The 15,669-nt window shown below is 43.9% G+C and overlaps 2 non-coding genes across 2 annotated transcripts; one reads left to right on the plus strand and one right to left on the minus strand.

Moving 5' to 3' along the window:
• Nucleotides 1-9,230: 9,230 nt before the first annotated feature.
• Trnal-uaa (transfer RNA leucine (anticodon UAA)) lies at nucleotides 9,231-9,313 on the minus strand. Its single transcript has one exon. It is a non-coding gene; the product is annotated as a tRNA-Leu (tRNA).
• Nucleotides 9,314-12,650: 3,337 nt separating this feature from the next.
• Trnav-aac (transfer RNA valine (anticodon AAC)) lies at nucleotides 12,651-12,723 on the plus strand. The gene has a single exon. It is a non-coding gene; the product is annotated as a tRNA-Val (tRNA).
• Nucleotides 12,724-15,669: the final 2,946 nt, after the last annotated feature.

Here is a 15,669-nt window from a genome sequence, read left to right on the forward strand (position 1 = left end):
AAAGATATGATTCTTTCTAGAGTGAGATGGAAAACATGATTGATACCTTGATTGTATTTTATTTCACTTTCTTTAAAAGTTTAAAGTATGGATCACTAATTATTGATCTATTCCCAGTATCAATCCAACATAAATATACAAGAAAAATAAAATTGCTTAATGAATGGACAGAGGAACTGACTCCCTAAATTAATGAAATTTTCACAAGTATAAACGACAGAAACCAGAAGAAACCAAATCAATGAAAATGCAAAGGACAACCACTCAATCAGATAAATGATATTCAAAAGCGGAAAATTCCTTCATAAATATAAATTTTTTAAGGGGATGTAACGTGCAAACTAAAACTCTGTTGAAAGAATGTAACTTCTGCAAATTGAAATGATTTTTTAAAAATATTCTTAGTTGCAGATCTTCCCAATACCTTGATTTATTTCTAGGTGGTGCTGAGGATCAAACCCAGTGCCTCACACGGGCTAGGTAAGTGCTCTACCACTGAGCTACAACTCCAGCCCTTGAAACAATTTTTTTTTCAACTTGTTTCTGTTTTCATCCTGATGTAACTGTTCTTACTTTCTTTAGGAAGAACGTATAATTACCTTCGGTCATACTCGCTGAGGACCAGTGGTTCAATGGATAATGCATCCGACCACGTAGCAGAAGATTTTAGATTTAAGTCCTTTTTTGTGCTTACCCCTTTAAAAAATTATATCTTTTTACATTGTTCAAATTGATAACAGAAAGGACTTCTTGAAGTTCTTCAGAGAGGAATTCACCTGTTCTGGTTCTTGGCAGATTTTATTTTGCATGACCTGCACAACAGTGCCATCTTGACTTTCTGATAACTCTGCATGGATGCTCCAAGTACTTCTTTTCTGCGATTTCATTATTTTTCCTGGAGTAGAGGTAAAAGTAGGGGATCATAATCTCTTCTTCCTCCTCCTCCTCCTCCTCCTCCTCCTCCTCTTTCCCCTCCCCCTCCCCCTCCTCCTAGTTCTTTTAATTTCAGTATTAGGTTATACATAGTAGTTGGGTTCATTTTTACAAAATCACATATATGCAAGGAATTTAATTTGAAATTCCCCTTTTTCATCCACTCCTCCCTCCTATTCTCCTTCCTCAGCTCTACTAATCTTTCTTTTACTCCTTTATTTATTTATTTTATTTATTTGGTTGGTTGGTTGGTACAGGGATTGAACTCAGGGGCACTTAACCACTGACCCACATCCCCACCCTTTTTCTATATTTTACTTAGAGACAGCGGCTCACTCAGTTGATTAGCACCTTGCTAATTACTGAGGCTGGCTTTAAACTGGCGATCCTCCCTTCTCAGCCTCCTGAGCTGCTGGGATTACAGAGTTCCTTTATTTGTTTTTGGTTGGTACTTTGTGTGTGTTTACTGAGTCTTATTTCATTTAGCATGATGTTCTCTATTTCCATCCATTCACCAAGAAAATATCACTATGAAATTTTGTATTTATATCTTCCTCTTTTTAAAAATTTTTACTTATAGATGGACACAATATCTTTGTTTTGTCTATTTATTTTTATGTGGTGCTGAGGATCAAACTCAGTGCCTCACATTTGCAAGGCAAGCAATCTGCTACTGAGCCACAACCCCAACCCCAATATCTTCCTCTTTTTAATGATACTGAGGAAATGGAGTGACTGAAAGAATCTTTGGGATGTAAACTCAAATGCAAGTATTTTAAAAGGAATGAAGTTCTGAGGCATCATACAATATCGATGAACTCTGAAAGCATCGTTCTAAAGAAGTGAAGCCAGGCAGGAAAGACCACATTTAAAAAATAATAATAATAAGTTAATGGGGCTGGGGTTGTGGCTCAGTGGTAGAGCACTTGCCTAGCATGTATGAGGCCCTGGCGTTCGATGCTTAGCACCACATTAAAAAAATAAATAAGCTAAAGGTCCGTTGACAACTAAAAATTTTTTTTAAAAAGATAAAATAAAATAATTTTAAATAAAATATTTTCTACACTGTATATAACTCTATTTATACGAAATGTCCAGGATAAGCAAATCTAGAGACACAGCATTAGAGGTGGTCATGGCTAGAGAAAGAAGGAAATGGGAACAGAATTTGCTTAGTGTATGATGAAATGTTGAGAAATTAGATAATGATGACTGTTGCACAACTCAGAGGATGGACGAAAGAAAATCCATGAATTACAGTGTCAATTTTATGGTATGTGGTTTATGGTTTGCATGGTATGATTTTTAAAAATCAAGGAAGCGTCAAAGAAAAAGCAATAAAAATGGATCGAGATTTTCTCCACCAACTTTTCTCTCGAGGGGCTGGACTCCCACCCCGCCTCTCTCCTGCACAGCGTCTGTCCCGAGCGTCCACCCAGGAAAAAGGCGCAGGGCGCTGCCTGGACAGATCCTGAATCTGGGAAGCGCAGCTGAGGGCCAGGGCCGTGTCCTGTTAGGCCTCATCTTGGAGCCGGGGTTCCGCTGCCGTCAGTGTGGGGACTTCCCGGCCAAAGACCAGGACCCAGGGAAGGTCCAGACAAAACCAAACCTACAGACGGAGTCCGTAAGGAGGCGGGAAAGGGCGTTGGGCTCCCCGAGGGGGCTCCCCCACTGACCCTACCCTCCGACGGCATCCTACCGCGGGAGGGAGCGCACGCCCGGGGCGCAGACAGCCATCCACCAAAGCCCCCATTTCTACTCTCCCGATGTGGTGCTGGAAATTATTTAATTATCTATGATAAGTGTGCGTTAACTCACATCTTCCTGGGATTACTGACGTGTAGCATCCATCAAGTCCTATCAATCTGCCAAAGATGCAGCTCCTAGGAACTAACTCCACGGCGTTGTCGTATTCCAGAGAACATGGATTTTTGTTTTTTACTTCAGTGTGTATGTTCTCCTCCAAAATGAATTTTTGGTGTTCAAAAATGGTTAATTCCGGTTAATTCTTTTGGTTGTTGTTTGTTTGTTTGTAATATTTACTTGTTAGTTGTAGTTGAACACAACACCTTTATTTTATTTACTTATATGTGGTGCTGAGGATTGAACCCAGGGCCTCGCATGTGGTAGGCGACTGCTCTACAGCTGGGCCTCAACCGCAGTCCCCGGACCCCCTGGGTTGGATGGCTGGAACCAAGCTGTAGCACACCGACATCCTGGATTGCAATTTAGGGGACACAGTCTGTAGACTCTGTGGTTTTGAAAAGTGTTGACTCTAGTTTTGTGGAATATTGTTTGAGGAATTTTATTCTAGGTGACACCTGTATTATTAAGTTGTTATAAGTCGTAGAAAATAAGAGCCTCTTGCTACTTTATAGATGTGATTTCAAAAGGTGTCTTTCAGGAAGGAAAGGAAAGAATAGAATAAGTGAAAATCACTTTGCATGAGAACCACTCCCCAAGTAGCATGACTATAGCTCCATAAATTATCTCTCAGCCATCAAAAAATTCAGAATTTTCCATCTGATGAAAATAACCCTCCCCTACACAATGAGATCATCAGTGATTTCCTTTGCAATCATTATTATGTCTTTCATCCATGACTTTACCTTTTGAGAACCGGCAATGATAACTCCAACAGTTGCCAGAAATCACTATTTTCTATTTCATAAGACCCTTGGAACTTGTCTTAGTGCTTTCTGTGACTTTCAATATTCATCATACATGATGGCCAATAAATAGTTAGGAATGGGTGGAGGAACATCCAATTTCTTTTTTTCCAATTTTATGGAGGTCTATACAATGGAGTGGGAGAGTTGAGAGGCTAAGAGGCTGCAGAGCTGCTAAAACCTGAAAGAAAACTTTTTTTTGTGGCTCCTTCAGCTTATAAAATTCCACCATTAAATGGGCTCAATAAACAAGATAAAGGGCTCACATCCCTTTTAAAAGAGCAGTCTAAGCAGATGAATTGGAAGCTGAGAAGTCATAAACCAATAACTGGTATAGGTGGCCACACAATGGCCAGGTGCCCAGAGCCACTCCCTGTCGCTTCATGTTCAACCTAGGACACACTGAAGATTGCCAAGGAGACCCCATCACCGATGGGCTTTGTGCATTTTGAGTGTTGCACGATGGATATTCCAGGGTGACTGGCTCATCTTCTCCCCCAAGTCCTTTATCTTCAGGCTGGGCCACCTGCAACTCCTTCAAAATTGCCATGTTCAGTTTTCCTATATTTTATTTTCAATTACATTTATGTGCTTCATAAATTAATTCCTGCTAACATAGATTTTATTTCCAAAGCCTCTTTTCTGTTTTATTGTTAAGGTCTGTAGACAAGTCAAAATAACACCTGGTATTTTGCCAGAGAAATGTTAGAGTTCGTAAACAAGTTTGGATGGTGCCTGGCAAAATGCCAGAGGGAGTGGTTTGAGAAGTAACAAAAGCGAGCCATTAAGTGTGGAGATTCCTTATTGGTTGACTGATGTATCTAGTTTATGCTAATTAAGATAAGCTGTGCAAAATGTATAAATAGCTCTGTTTTCCTACGATAAACAGCTCCTATTCCTGCTGTATCAACGTACACAAGTTATTCGTCACCCCCCGGCTATTTTGCTGCAACTTTTTTCCTGATAATCCTTCTTCTTCTGAACTTTCTTTTTCTTTTTCTTTCTGACTAGAGTTCCTGGGCTTTCATCAACACATGCCCTAACTATTCTTGGTTCCACTGGGGTGTCTCTTTCCCTTATCAATTTACTTCTCACCCCTTCCATATTTTCATCACAAAGACAATACAATACACTGAGACAAAACAAGACACAAACATACTGTATCAATCTTCTCCATTTTCTCGAAATGGCCATTTTTCCTCTCGCCCTATCTGCCTAGGGATGAGCAGATTGCTCCCGTCCTATCTATGGATGGGCAGCTTTTTTTCGTCACTTACCCCCGAGTGTCCCGGGGCTCCCCGTAATGGGCCACCATCTGCCGGGGTCCGGCTGCAGCAAAATAGCCGGGGGGTGACGAATAACTTGTGTACGTTGATACAGCAGGAATAGGAGCCATTTATTGTAGGACAACAGAGCTATTTATACATTTTGCACAGCTTATCTTAATTAGCATAAACTAGATACATCAGTCAACCAATAAGGAATCTCCACACTTAATGGCTCGATTTTGTTACTTTTCAAACCACTCCCTCTGACATTTTGCCAGGCACCATCCAGACTTGTTTACGAACTCTCTCTGGCAAAATACCAGGTGTTATTTTTGACTTATTTACAGACCTTAACACGTTGATACAGCAGGAATGGGAGCCGTTTATGTAGGACAACAGAGGTATTTATACATTTCTTCTGCATCTTCCCTCCTGGGTCTGCAGGAGCAATAGCCACTCCTGCCTGAATCTTCCCATGGACTCTCTTCTGTGTCTGTGTCCTAAGTGACTCTTCTTACAGGGACACCAGTCGATTGGATTAGGCCCAATCTAAGACCCACTGTGATGACCTCATCTAACTTAACTGCCTTTTCAAAGCTCTGTCTCCAAAAACAGTCACTTTCTCAGCCCAGGGTGGTTAGAGCGTCAACCTATGGATGAGGTGGACCAATAGTTTAGTCTTTAAGACACTTATCTGAGAATAGGGACTAAAGTGTGGATTGAGAAGATGGAGCAGATGTTTTCCTATCCCTCACACTCAGTACTGGTAAAACCCCTGGATGCTGTTCATTTAACAGGCATAGGACAGCTCTGAGAAGCAGAGAGAGGCAGCACACCAGCTATGTCATGGGGAGCCCCTCCAGAAAGCCCCCTAAGTCCGAACTTCAAATCGAAAGAGAGCTTTCTTTACCTGGCCAGGGGCTGCCACCCTCCGCAGAGACTCAAGCTCTCTGGGAGGACAGCAGCTTCCTGGTCCATCCAAGGAGAATATATGCACAAAACCCCAACTCGGTGACTTGCGTATCGTCATATAAGCTAGCCAATTACAGAGATTAAAACATTAATAAGTTGGGCCTGTGGGCTCTAGGAAGGACTGGAATTTTCCAGTCAGCAAGCAAGCGGTAAACAGAAGCTAAGAAAAGAGCATTAGCTTTGCAGTTCAGTTGAGCACAGTCCTGGGTTCAAGCAGGAGCTAAACAGTCTTATCCTGAATTTGGGCAGGGGTCACAGCTGGACGAGAATCTATTTCAAAGTCATGTATACCCACAGGGGCATTCACACCCAGGATGTAGCTCCCCACCACCACTGCTGCAACCTAAGTAGGGTACAATTTGTCGGGTACAAAGTACAGAAAGACAATTTTTATAAGAAAACAGCTTTCATTTCAGTTTCTCAGAAACAGGTCTTGGAACAGTTTTTCATAGAAGGCAGCAAAATGGAGTCTTAGGCCTGCCTGTGACAGTTCTTGCTTTATAAATTGTCTTGTGTCACTTATCAAAATCTTATCATTATATATTTAAACTAATCTATAACCTATAACTTACACTCTTTTTGATTGTATTTATCAGTTCACACAACAGCTAGGCGCCTTGGAATCTGAGGAAAGAAGTGGTAGGAAGATCTGCGTTTCCCTTTTGCTTCATATGTCCTGAACAGTGTGCTAGAGAAATCAGCAATCCTGAGTGTCAACTAACATGGACAAAAATCCTCAAGAAAGGCTGGCCTAGCCAGACAGGCACAATTGGGGTAAAAAAAAAAAAAATCTTTTTTTAAATTTTAAAAACCTCTGATCCATCACTCTGCAGAAGATGCTGTATGCCTGGTGATGGTCCTTCATTCCCTTTGGAAGGTCCATTGGGGATTTAGCCCACTTTGATCAGCAGCTGAGTGGCCTCAGAGAAGGACAGCGTGAGGCCAAGGTCTTGGCCTTTACTTGGCACAACAAGACCAGCCTCACCCCACACCCCTGGCCTCAGTGGAAGCTCAGAGCACTTGGGTGAGAAGTTGACTGTGGCGGCCATCGCAGGGCCATTTTGACTGGGGAAAATCTCCACTGTAGGGATCAGCATTTGGGTTGGGCAGATTCCCAGAAAGGGACCTTCCAGCCAACTGCAGGAGATCATAGCCCTGGGTGTAAGACTAGAGTGATGTGGTGGGAGTCAGTTGGTTTGTAGAATGGCAGGTGTCTTTGGGATATGTTAGCTCCAGTAGGGCCAGTGAGCCTCATCCTCCAGATACTCCACCAGTATCCCCAAACCCTGAAATTGAGGGACAGGTCATGTGAATGGAAATTCCTTCAAAGTGACATTCCAACCAGCCTCACTCTCACTTACATATGTTTACACCTGCACCACCAATTCCTTACACTTGGTGGGTTTCCACAAGATATTCAGTTTTTCCCAAGTGTGTCTCAAAACAAAGCTTCCTGTATATAACACTATCCCATCTGCTATGTGAATCCCAAAATTTTGCTGCTACTCCTAGCTTTAGATTATTGTCCTTTTATGTATTTGAACACCTTCCCCCCTACCCCACCCGCACGCACTCTTGCCCTGTCTCTCCCTTCCCTCCGTTCCTTTCCTCCTAGCAGACTTTTGGGAAAACAGACATCAGATGCTTGTCTTTAGTATGACATTCTTTTAAGTAGTTCTACTCCCGATTCGCTCTGATTTATCAAAATGCTGGATACTCAGAAGACTAGGAAAATATACAGTAGACCACAGAATGGATGCCATTGTTCATGTTCAGATTATAATCTCAGAAGAACTCTAGCTTCCAGCTAGGATGTAAAAAGCCAGAAAGATTGTTGCTTAAGACAAGGTCCAGACTTGCATAACTTTCCTTCAACCCATAAGAGAGCTGGGGTTTCAGAGGAACCAAAGCAATCTGAAACCTAAGGAATAGCTGGTGGATCCACCCAGAAGCAGGACATGAATTCTGGTCACCCAGTGCACTGGGATGAAGACAGGCCCTTCACGCAGAAAGATAGGAATTCAGCCAATATTCGTACTTATAATGAATTGCTAAAGTCTAAGCATGGGTCAGCTAGACACCTTAGGTCACCACCGGGATGGCCGAGTGGTTAAGGCACTGGACTTAAGATCCAATAGAACCTCTCAGACCAACTCTCACAAGGAGTTTGCACATTCATATAGAAAATATAGGAGAAAAAATCTTTTTTGGCGTTGGATTTGCTCTACTTTCTTTGGTTAATGTTAGATCTTATACAAATGGAAGTGTTGAGAACCACAGCCCAATCCGGATGGCGCCTGGCATTTTGCCAGAAGGAGTGGTTGGGAGGTGATGCCAGCGAGCCATTAAGATGATGATAATTAGGTTAAGCAGTGTATAATTATTAAGATAATGACTGATTGCTGTAACTGGATGATGCTGAATTGAAAAAGCTGTGTATTCAGTTGTGTATGTGGACCTCTGCTGTCCGGCAGTGGGGCGGCTCCTGCTGCCGTGCTACTTTTGAGTTCTAGCAGAGTTCCCGGTGGAGTTCTAGAGAGTTCCTGTGGGGTTGGGACAATAAAGTAGTTCCTGTTTGAGCCTACAAGTGGCTCCTGACCTGGATGTTATTTTGTGCCCAGCCAGACTGCTGGCATGGAAGATTTCTTCTCTGCATAAGTCATTGTTGAGAAAATCAAAAGACATGTTATAGAATGGGAAATATTTGTAAAATATATACCTGATCATTGTGATGTGTCCCGGAAATATAAACAATTCTCAAAATTCATTTATAAGAAAACAATGCAACAAAATGGGCATATTTGAGCACATTTTCTCAAAGAAAATATATGACTATAAATACATGAGAAAGAGTCTTTAATCTTCAGAGAAATTCAGATTAAAACCCATAGTAAGATACTAATACATATCCTCTAGAATAGCTAAAATTTTTAAAGATAATTGATAGCACCAAGTATTGATGAGGGTAAATGGTGGAACCTAAATTCTAATACGTTGCTGGCAGGAATTTAAAATGGCACACATGCTTTGCAAAACAATATTGGAGTTTGTGCAAAAGTGATGCTCACTGCTTTGGGGACCAGTATCACCGGGGACAGGAGCAGATTTGGCCTGAAAACAGCTAGGGTCAAATGTTAACTGGCTGCAGCCATCATCCAAACGGTCTCCCATTAAACAAAGAGGTAACCCGGTCCCACGGTTCTTCCTTCTATGAAACCGTGACCACTCCTAACCCCTCTGGACTCCACCGACCGTCCCCCGCGTGTTGAGAGTTGGGCACGTCTGCAGGAGCACCTAGATTCCCGGTGAGAGTGGGACGCTAAATGACATTTTTGCATAATAAATTCTCAAGCTCCTGCTAAGGAAAAGCAGCACACCCGCCAGTCCTTACCGGGAGTGGGGCTCGAACCCACGCAGACGCACGTCTATTGGATCTTAAGTCCAACGCCTTAACCACTCGGCCATCCCGGTGGTGGCCTAGGGCGCCTAGCTGTTAGGTTTTACTGGACTAGAATTTCCATCCTCTAAAGGGCTTCAGAATTTTATATTTCTGAAATGAATCTGAAACTAGGCTTTAAGGGGTGTGTAAAACAAACGCACCCGGTGCAAAGCCTCCCGGAAGGAAACTCGGGGGAAAGCTGATCTTCGACAAATACTATGTAACCACTGGCTCGAGCCCTTGATTAAATAGTATTTGTTTTGATTTAGTGATTTAATGATGATTTAATCACTGGCGCTAGAGAAGGGAGAAGCACCCAACCTCTGGGACTCGCGTTAAGCCGTTCCAGACCCGGCCCCTGGCCAGGCCGCTCCCCGGAGGCGCGTGTCCCCACCCCGGCGCCCACGTGCGGAGTTGGAATGCGCGACGCGGACGTTAATAAGGAGGTGTTTTCGCCCAAGCCCCAACTGCCCTCGGAGGAAACCCGGCTCCTGAGGCCTGCTGCGCCCAGGCACCGAGGCAAGTGCACACCACCTACCGAGTCAGCAGCACCCGGCAGACACCCCGGGAGGAAGGTGGAGGAGCGCAAAAGCAGGTCCAGCCAGGTAACTGGCTGCTGATGAAGTCTATGCGGACCTCTGCCACTAGAAACTGAATCCTGTTGAGTCCTGCAGTTTGGAATAGAATTAATTCACAACCACACGAAACTCCTATTAAGAGCCACAGAAATGAGCGCACTCCACCACCCCCACCCCCTGTCATTTTTGGATACCAGGCGAAAGAACTGGATGGAACACAAGAGGTTTGTATCTGCGGAACACAAGCAAAGATGAGTAACTCTCCACCGACGACCACGAGGCGGAAAGAGCCTTGCTTCGGGGAATTCACAGAGCTTTGGAGGCTCACAAAGGTGCCTTCCCCAGGGCCTGATCAAGCCATGAAAACACCAATGTACCCTTAGCCCATGTTCCATTCAGCTCAGGGTTCTGCCCCTGACCTTCTAGACGTGCTGTCCCAGTGAGCATAGGGTCTGGAGATCTTGCCTTTGCCTGTGGAGGGGAATCCAGGCCTGTCAGGGCTGGGGTCAGAGTCAAGTTGGGAGGATCAAGTCGTGCATTCAGAAAAAGACATCAAAAAGAGGAGTCCCCCTACATGGATATACACAAGACGTTTTTTATTCTCTTTATTATCATAGAATTATCTATGAAGTTTATAAAATGTACTTGTCTAGAAAGTTTAACACCTATATATGACAAAAATTAATAGAAATATATGCAGAAAAAAATGTATATTTTTTAAAAAAATGTCTTAAAGATTTAGGGCAAAGATCCCAGCGCGGTAGCGCGGGCCTGTGATTCCCGCGCCCAGGAGGCTGAGACAGGAGAATCGCGAGTTCAAAGCCAGCTCAGCAAATTAGTGAGGCATTGAGCAACTCAGGAAGACCCTGTCTCTAAATAAAATATAAAAAGGGGGATGTTTCTCAGTGACTAAGCACCCGTGGGTTCAGTCCTGAGTAAAAAAAGAAAAAAAAATCTAGGGCAAACAGAACTTTTTAAAAAAGAGTTTTGAAAGTACAAACATCTCACAGCAAAATGCTGGTATGAACTGCTTCATCTGACTCAAAGATATGTTCAAGGAAGGTTACAGTGGGAACTATTCAGAAAGGTATGAGAAAAGAGAAGATATTTTAAATACTTAAAATGACAAGATTTTAACCTATATTATTTAGTAGTGAGACATGAAAATCAGCAAGATCAGAGACAGCACGCTCAGTAGGAAATGGATAAAGAATAGGGACTGAAAGCTCATCAACCCCAAGAGAGATAAGAAAGGTTTAAAAAGATTAAATTAAAAGATTTTAAACAATGAATATTATTAGAAATTTATAAAATGCAGTTATTTATAAAATTCTGTTGGACCAGAAGAACTAAAAAGCTGGATGTGTCCATTACAGCAGGAAGGAGAATACAAAGGCTATTGGCTCCTGCTGGAGGCTGTTACCTTGATGCAGCCACCTGGAGTTAAGATGATTTACACCTGGCTGTGCGGGCCTTCTCCTAGTAGTACAAGACCCTCAAACCCAAAGTCCAAAGGCACAGATTGTGTCACATATAAAGGGTAATTGCACAGTTAGTCTTTCAGAATCAGATTCAACAGTGATGCCACCACCCGAGTGGTAAATGCAAATATTGACTATTATGGGAAGCAATAGAGTAGGCATGCATGTACCAATACTGTGGCCTTTAAAATGTACCAGTACATGTGGACTTTAAAAAGGAAGTTTTTTTGTTTAAAAAACTGAACACAAGGAGTTCTCCCCCACACCCCATTAACACTAACTGTGCAGCTCTCTGCCTCCAAATCCTACTTCTTCCCTCTACTTTCTGATCTTGGTCCTGTGCATTCCCTCCTTTACAATCCCCTAATGTTCTGTGTAGGGTAGTTTAGAGTGGAAAGAAAGCAAACGCTTTTCTTAATTTGCCATCATTCCAGTTAGGTCTGTGTCAGCTATGATTTCTCACCTCCATGGAACCCCAAGGGTTAGCAAAATACTGGTAGTGACCAAAAATGACCATTAATTTGAGGTCAAAATACTAAAGAACATTTTTTTTTTTTTGGTCAAATTTCCCTGTTATTTTACCACTGACCTGTGATGGGAGGCTAAGCTGAGGACCAAATATAACACCCAGGTCGTAATCAGAACCGTTTGCAGGCTGCTTGCTAGCTCCTTCCCTGGCAGCTTTTGGAATGTGAAGCGCGGTCCCAGGAGCTCCCCGGAGAGACACTGGGAGGCTGTCTTCTGTTCCGGGAGTCCCGGGTTGCCCCTATGGATAAGCACGAAGAAGCCGCCAATAAACAAAAGAGTAAAATGAAGTGTGTGTGCGTGTGTGTGCATGCGTGTGTGTGCATGCGTGTGTGCTTGCGTGTGTGTGCATGCGCGTGTGTGTGCATGCGTGTGTGCATGCGTATACACACTTTTAAAAGACTCTGGTCCTGACTTGGTTTTAAGCCTCCCAAACACACCCGCTGTTTCTCTCCTGTTCCCTGCCTTTGCTGAGTCGCCTGATTTGGGTTTCAGTCCCCAAAGCGTGTCACCTAGGTGGTCCTGGAGTTTGAAGGAGCCTCGCCGCCGCAGGTGACGGACAGGCTGTGGCGTGAAGCACAAAGAGCCCATCAGGTCCTGGTTTCCAGGCGTGGAGAGATGAATGCGGGCGCGCCTAGGCCGAGAGGAGAACGTGCCAAGCAACTTGCCGCAGCCCGGCCCGGAGCAGGCCCTCCCGGGAGCCGCTCTGGACTCCACGAGCCACGAAAGGACGTGGTTAGCTGGGTTTTAACTAATTGAGATATGAAAAGGGGACACTCAGCAGCGTTTCCGTAGTGTAGTGGTTATCACGTTCGCCTAACACGCGAAAGGTCCCCGGTTCGAAACCGGGCGGAAACAAGAGTGCAATCACTTTTGTAAGTTGACTCTGTTCTGATTTAAACCAAATCCCAAACCTTCACCTTCGTTTGCAACTCAGAATTTTCAATCAAAAGAATGATATAATAGTAGCTCTGAGACTTACTTCCTTTCGCTCCCTGAAAGTCGGTTTGGTCCCTGCAGGAATTTGAGTTCTGCGCAGTGCACAGCTTGGCTGCGCAGCCTGGGCGCTCTCAGGGCGTCCGCAGCGAGCGCGTTGGAGAGCACAGGCCCGGGGAAGAAGAGCCGGGCCATTTCAAAGGAGTTTGCCTTGTTCTCTGGTAAAATGAGGAGGCGTCGGATTTTAAGCCGCGAAACGATTCTATCCGAGTGATTTGAAGGTCTTTCTGCCACCTCTGGGGAGAATATTTTGCACGGACAGAAGGAAAGCAAGGAGATGCACGTCCCCTCCTCGGAGCTGATGGTGGTGACGTGGAGGTGGTGAGGAATAGAGTCTGGGGACATTTCAAGGACAAAGCCAAGAGGAATGGATGTGAAGAGGGAGACAAAGAGTAAAATCAGCGATGACTGGGAAGGTTTTTCCGGAAAACCTGGGGGGCGCTGTCATTAATGAACTAGGAGAGACTGGGTGCAGCAGGACTGGGGACAAACTGGGAATTCCACTTCGGACACCTGAGAAGTCGCTTTAAAAACCCAAGCGTCCTGAGGTATCGTGTTGAGTACCCAAACCTGGAGTCCTAGGGACTGCACTGGACATTACTGGAGCCGCGAGGTGGACAAAGCCCCCAGGCAGAGAGTGTAAGAAGAAGGCCCAGAGATCCCCGCTGAGGAGGCCGCTGAGAAGGGTGGAGACCAGGGCTGCCCAGAGGGGCCGGCGGTGGACAGGCACTCCGGAGACCGGCTGGGGGTTAGGCCAAGGAACATTTCAAGAAGCACAGCTCCTCTCCTCTCTCTGAGAAGTCAAGAAAGAGAGGGACTTGGGAGTGACCAGTAATCCTAGGTGGGTAGGGGTCATTGAGAAGTTGCCAAGAAGTAATGGTGCCAAAAAGAAGGTTTTAAGGAAAAATAGAAGTAGAGAAAGTGCAGATAGTAAATCCGGATAAGTCTTTACAGACTTGTGTCACACACACACACACACACACACACACACACACACACACAATCATCTGAGAAAATGTTTCCCTGGGGTCTTCAGTCGCCCTCCATTTTCCTTCCCTGCTCACACACTCCTGGGTGATGGCCACCTTGTTATGGTGGTATTAATGAAAAAGCAGACAAATAGATCAATGGATCATAATGTAGAACCCAGAAATAGATGGACACAAATATTGTCAATGTAACAGACAAAAGATACTCTTTTCAACAAATAATGCTAGAATACCACCACCCACATGAAAAAAAAAAAATCTAGACACAGACTTTACATCTTCACAATAATTAACTCAAAATGTGCCATAGACCTAAATGCAAAAGGCAAGAACTTTGAAATTCCTAGAGGATGACTTAATAGAACTTGGTCTAAGGGTGACTTTGTAAATACAATGCTAAAGGTCTGATCAGTGAAAAAGCATACATATTTCATATGGATGATCTGGACTTCATTAAAGTCAGAAACTTCTGCTCTGCAAAAGGTGCTATCAAGACACTGAGAAGTTGCAGACTAGAAGAAAACATTTTAAAACTCATATCTGAAAAATGCCTGTTATCCAACACATACCAAGAAAACTTAATACTCAACAATAAGAAAATGGAGGCTGTGGTTGCGGCTCAGTGGTAGAGTGCTTGCCTAGCATGTGTGAGACACTGGGTTCGATTCTCAGCACTTCATATAAACAAACAAACAAACAAATAAATAAATGTCCATCAATAACTAATAAATTGAAAAAAAAAAAACAATAAGAAAATGAATGACCTAACTTAAAACTGGTCAAGAGAGCTGACCAAATACCTCACCAAAGAAGAAATGCAGACACAAATGGGCTCTGGAAGCGTTCAATTTCATGTGTCATCAGGGAGTTACAAATTAGAATGACACTGAAGTAGTACCCACACTTATCAGAATGGCAAACTCCAAAACCATAATACCACCTAATGTTGACAAGCATGTACGACAACAGGAACTGTCATTAATTGCTGGTGGGATGCAAAATGGTAGTCAATTTAGTGGGGGGGTTTTTTGTTGTTGTTTTGTTTTGGTACTGGAGACTGAACCCAGGGATGCTTAATCACTGAGCCACATCCCTAGCATTATTTATTTATTTAATTTTATTTATTTTGGTGGGGGAATACCAGGGTGCTGAGGGCCATTACCAAGTAGGTATGACGCATCGTAATCCTTGCCAGTGTACCCCATGTTAAATGGACTTGCCTTGGAAATTTGCTTCGACCTCGCTTGTGTGTTTGAGAAAGGTGACCCTGCTCAATCACCAGGGTGGATCCAGGATTAGGGTGTATTCCTGCAGGAAGTATCTCCGTCCTTGGGTTTAGGGCATGACAATAGGAGTTTTAGGGAAGTTGAGGTTGAAGATTATGGCTGCTGGGATTAGGGTGTTCCTGCTGCTTGTTCCCGTTGAGTTCTCCTGAGATTCAAATGGGATTTGAAAAAAGCCTCGTGGAGTAGGATTTGGGATCGGACATATTGGAGACTGCCCCTGAACGTGTGTGGAGGCTGGAGTGAGATCGGGAATAAAGAATTGCTGTTTGAACCTACAAAGCTGTGGTGCCTCCTGATTCTGGTGCCCCCCAAGACATCGGCACCAGGGATTGAACTCAACCACTGAGCCACATTCCCAGCCCTATTTTGTATTTTATTTAGAGACAGGGTCTCACTAAGTTGCTTGGCACCTCACCATTGCTGAGGCTGGCTGTGAACTCAGGATCCTCCTGGCTTGGGAGGCTGAGGCAGGAGGATCCTGAGTTCAAAGCCAGCCTCAGCAATGGTGAGGCGCTAAGCAACTCAGTCACATT

This window comes from Urocitellus parryii, chromosome 8, assembly GCF_045843805.1.
Source record: "Urocitellus parryii isolate mUroPar1 chromosome 8, mUroPar1.hap1, whole genome shotgun sequence".
Taxonomy (NCBI): domain Eukaryota; kingdom Metazoa; phylum Chordata; class Mammalia; order Rodentia; family Sciuridae; genus Urocitellus; species Urocitellus parryii.